Below are 5,353 nucleotides of genomic sequence, written 5' to 3'. Positions count from 1 at the left end.
AAAAGCAACATGTGCTTCTTTCATGATGCCCCCATGACTCTCTCGTCGGAGGACATCGAGGTAACAACAGTACATTGGAGAAGTTTGAGCGATCATTCTATTGGTCTAAGATGAGATGGGATGTCTATCAACATGACTAAGCATGCCAGATATGCCAGAAAATGAAGGTTCCTCATACGAAATAGGCAGGGTTGCTTCAACCGTTGCCAGTTTTCGAAGGCCCAACATGACTAAGCATGCTAGATATGCTAGAAAATGAAGGTTCCTCATACAAAATAGGTAGGGTTGCTTCAACCGTTTCCAGTTTCCGAAGGCTCTTTTCAAGACATTAGTATGGACTTTGTTGGACCTCTTCCCGATGGATTTGGACCTCGGAACACACAATGCATGACCATTGTGGACCAATTTAATAAAATTTGCATGTTGATCCCATGCAAGCAAACAGCCACAGCCGAAGACATTGCTCACCTATTCATTCGCCATTGGTACCCCATACGAGAATTGCCAAGGACAATAACATAAGATTACTTCAAATTTTTGGAGAGCATTATTCGACAACTTTGGGACCAAATTGCATCTGTCCAGTGCATTCCATTCACAGACAGACGCCTAGACATAAATCTACAATCAGCTGGCTTTTGATGTTCTCAAATCGTATTGCCATGACAGGCAATCAAAGTGGGAGCATTACCTTCCTTTGGTTCAGGCAATCCTCAATGACACTCATTTTTCTAGCATTGGTTGGACTTTGTACGAGGCAACATTTGGTTGTTGTTTCTCGTCACTTCTTATGAGAATTGTGTCACCTTCCTTGGAGGCCAACAAGACCACCGAAACTTTTTCAGAGATCATTGAGTCTGTCAAGGAGCGCCTTGCTAAAGCACAGGAAGCATACACCAAGCAAGTCAACAAATCAAGACGAGCTTCACGACCTGCTGCTCAATGATGTTTATGCTGGCCGACTGGAGCATGAATGCTCTCTTATGCTGTTGGCTAGTTGGCCAAGGCATATAGAACCAGCCGACAGCATAAGAGAGCATTCATGCTCCAGTCGGCCAGCATAAACATCATTCAGCAGCAGGTCGTGAAGCATCTACCAGTTGGCCAAGGCTCAAACATAAGGGACAGCAATGGAAGAATGCGCAGCATTTAATGCTGATTAAAAGGCATTTTTTGTCCATAAGAACATGCCGACAGCAACTGTGGGAACCGACCAACAGCATCAGTCCATCTATAAGCAGTCGCCTAGTTCTCAGCTAAAACAATCATTCATCAAATCAGAGTACAAGCAGTTCTCAAGCAGTTTATGTGTGCCTAGAGCCTCTGGCTTCTTGCGCATACATTCAGCAGTCAGCACTTTCCTGTGCTACAGCTCCCAAGGCCTCTGTGAAGAGCATTCTTCAGCATTCTTCAGCATTCAGCCAGCATATGTGCATCCCTCAGTTTTGGGTTTGCATAGTGGTCATCGAAGAGCTATTCAAAGGAGCTTGGATAGCATACAACTTGCGTTCGGTCTACTTCGTCCTTGCATTTGGTAGACCTCGGTCATCTTTCATACTCATTGTACAAAGTTTTTCAAAGAAATATAAGCAAATACTCCGGGAGGGGCGCGGGCCCCCCCCGGGGGGGAGGGGGGGTGCTTCAGTCCGTAATTGGGACCCAATACTGTGTCTATCTTCTCTCTCTCTCTCTCTCTCTCTCTCTCTCTCTCCTTTTTCGTGAAATGGTGTTTTATATTATATGTAAAAATGTACATCAGCCACATGGCTCACACAGAACCTATGGCCCCAAAAAACCCCCCACAAAAGATCCTCTAAAGGATCATGACCATGCAAACCTGTACACTAATAAGAAAGCCTCCTAGCCAAATAAGCATCCCAGATAAAACCATCAAGGATGAGCCAGCCGAGCCGCCGTAGACCATAACGAAATAACATCTGCATCCAGTAGCTGAGCTGAGAGAAGAGAAGAAAACTGCCAAAGCAACAAACCGCGGATACGTAGAATGTGCCCATGTATTCCAGACAAGGAATCAAAGATGAACCCATTCCGTGTAGTCCAAATATGCCAAAGTCCTGTCCATCTAAGGAAATGGAATATCACAAGGTGACTATCCGAAGTAATGACTTGAGGACAAATCCCAAATATCCACTGATGAGCTGAAACAGTAGACCTCTCTACTGCCTCCCAAAATGCGAGAGACAAAAGACCAAATTCTGACGGGCCATTGGACAACTCATGAACAGATGCATAACTGTTTCAGTGCATGTCGTGCAGAAGAAGCAAGAGGGCCAATGTAATTTTACGACGGCTGAGCTGATCCCGTGTAGGTAACCCTCCCACTAACATCCTCCAAATGAAAACCTTACCTTGGTAATGGGAGTTTAGACTGCCAACCACGCATAAGAGTTTTCTGCCACCATGATTTAGACTTGTGCAATCCCCACACCTTATTGGCCTTGGCTGAAACCCAATCTTTCTCTGATACAAGCTTATGATAGACCTGGTTAGCTGAAAGTGATATCAAGTCACCAGATTTACATAGTGCCCAATCAAGCCAAGGCTGATCTGCAGATGGCCGAGGCAATGGAGTAAAAGGCTCAACTACATGCATGATGTCAACCCATAGTGGTTTGAAATGTCCGAGGAACCCTAAAGTGCTGCCGAATATGGCCTGTCACGACCAGGTATCACAGCATCTCGGATTCTAACCAAGCCTAACCTGACCATGCGGTTGAGTCGTATGCGTGAAGCATCTCTGTCTGGCCAAACAATGATACGCGACTCCACAAATGTTTCAAAACTGCAAAGAGTTCAAAAGTAGTCTTTCATGACCAAGATCCCACCGAGCCAATAGTAGAACTTCATGCCAAGAAAGGAGAATATGCGATAAAATGTGAGATGAGCGAATACGGACAGGATGACCGCATTCACAATGTCCCACCATGAAGCCTGCACATGTGTCCGTCCATGTGACAATCCCTCCAACTCAATCAAGTCACGAGCCATGAATACCGAAGGCTGCTCCTGCAAACACATATCCTGAAAAAGCGCCCACCTACGCGCCACCATATGCAAGCGGACATCGAGTAAAGCAGCCCCACCCATTCTTTTGGGCGTCGTAATGTGATTGCAAGCTATCCATGTTTGACCCATAATATTTCCTTGCCTCTTCCACAGCATAAACCGAATGGGAGCAACCAAACTTCCAATACACAAATTTATCCGAGATCCGAGCAGAAATCCAAGCAAGAAGCGCTTGGGGGTCCACATCCACACCCACCGGATACCCAAGATGACGAACAATGTCTCCTGTATGCACCACACGGCCTTGCTACCCTAATGCCTCAAGATCAAATTCCGTACATACAATGAGGGCTGATTTTGTTGAATTTATTTTTAGCCCAGAAGCCAATGCAAAATTATTCCAAGCTTCCATTGCTCGATCTATATTGGCTTTTCGGCCCTGAGAAACATAAAAGTGTCATCCGCAAGGGCTTGAGCAACATGTACATCCATGTGTTGGGCATCATGTAAAGGAGCGTCATGCTCATCTTCCACGGGCAACTGCCCATCAACGATATCCTTGGTAGCAACAACTTGTTCTTTCTTAGGACATTCGGAGACAAAGTGGCCCATCTCACCACGTTTGAAACAGTGGCCAGCAAATGTATCCCACCTCAATTCATACATTAAAGGTTGCAGCCCAGCCATATTGACACGCAAATGTGTCGGCCTAGGTCTCCCAGTATCCCACAACATGCATAGACGATTTCGGTTTCTAGATGTCATTTGAGGCACCACCAAGACATCACCGATACCTCGCATGAGACCTGGTAAAACACGCCAAAACATTGGTGGGAATTGTTTCACTTCAACCCAAACTGGGCAAGCCTGGCGCAACATATCTTGGTACTCTGCCATCGGCTTCCACGGAACCACATGAACCAACTGCCCATCCAAAAAGAGTGGCACCTGCTCCAAGACTGCCCTACGGGCTTCCGAAGTGCGAAAAAGTATTTCATAAAAGCCTCTCGGACCATCATAAATCTCCTCAAGTGCCTTAGGCGAGACCAAGCGGCCCAACCATGCTCTAAGACGAGGCAACAATGGAATACGCCCAGTAAAGAAGAAGATAGCAGCACGATCATGAAAATTTGCTAGCTGTTGTAGCAACAAAGGAGTCTCCATGCATACATCAGCCACACCACCATTATCTACTGCAGCCATTTGCACGCTATTTGCCTTCACATATTCTTGCAAAAGCTCACCAGTGATCTGCAGCAAACGTGCAAACTCCGGAGAAGGTACCTGAGAACTTTCCTCTGCATTCTCTCCAACATTCACCGGAGTGTAGCTTGCATCAACATCAAGCCTTTGACGTTTTTGTTGCTCCGAGGCATCTGAAGCATAACCCACATCCTTCTCGATCATCTCCTCAATAAGATCCATGTTAAGGCTATTGGCAACCATGCCACCAACAACATCAGCCGGGTCATCCAAATCCATGTACAAAAGCAAAGAAAACCCGTTCTCTCAAACCCTAATTCAGCACCTGAAAACCCTAACTCAGCACTTGCAAACCCTAATTCAGCAGTCTGCAAATACTTAGAGTCGACATCTCTCCCACTTTCTCTTGTCTCTCCCTCTCTCTCTCTTTGTGCTAAAAGCCTAAAACAGCGGAATACAGCTGTACAAAACCCTAAAACAGCAGCCCCAAACCCTAAAACAACCGTTCGAAACCCTGAAACAGCAGCTTGAAACCCTAAAATAGTAGATTGAAACCCTAAAACAGCAGCCTGAAACCCTAAAACAGCAGTTCAAAACCCTAAAACAGCAGACCAAAACCCTAAAACAGCAGATTGAAACCCTAAAACAGCAAAAATCAGCAGTAAGAAAGCAACTCGGAAACCTTAAACAGCAGGAAACAGAAATTCAAAACCCTAAAACAGCAGCAGACAGCAATTCGAAACCCTAAAACAGCAGGAAGAGAGCAATTCGAAACCCTAAAACAACAGAAAACAGCAATTCCCGTGATGTGGCTCTTCCCACAGGCCAGCTCTCTCTCTCTCTCTCTCTCTCTCTCTCTCTCTAGCCTCTCGAGTCTCTCCCTTGGGCCTCTCTCTCTCTCTCTCTCTCCTCTCTTCTCTCTCAAAGTGGAATTACATAAACTCATGGATATAGAGAAGGTTATTTTTAGGATCTGCAACCAAATCTGTTGCGTCTGGGGACAATCCCAAAGGCAATGTTGAGACTCTTGGGGTTGTGCACACCTAGAATACAGGGATCAACGACCTCTAACTGCTAGCCTGGTGCCCTTTGCCAAGATCGTGTGAGCTATCTGCCAAAGGAA

This window comes from Cibotium barometz, chromosome 48, assembly GCF_041138505.1.
Source record: "Cibotium barometz isolate CiBa-2024 chromosome 48, ASM4113850v1, whole genome shotgun sequence".
NCBI lineage: Eukaryota > Viridiplantae > Streptophyta > Polypodiopsida > Cyatheales > Cibotiaceae > Cibotium > Cibotium barometz.
The sequence above is the reverse complement of the archived record's forward strand: the minus strand, read 5'-3'. Positions refer to the sequence as shown.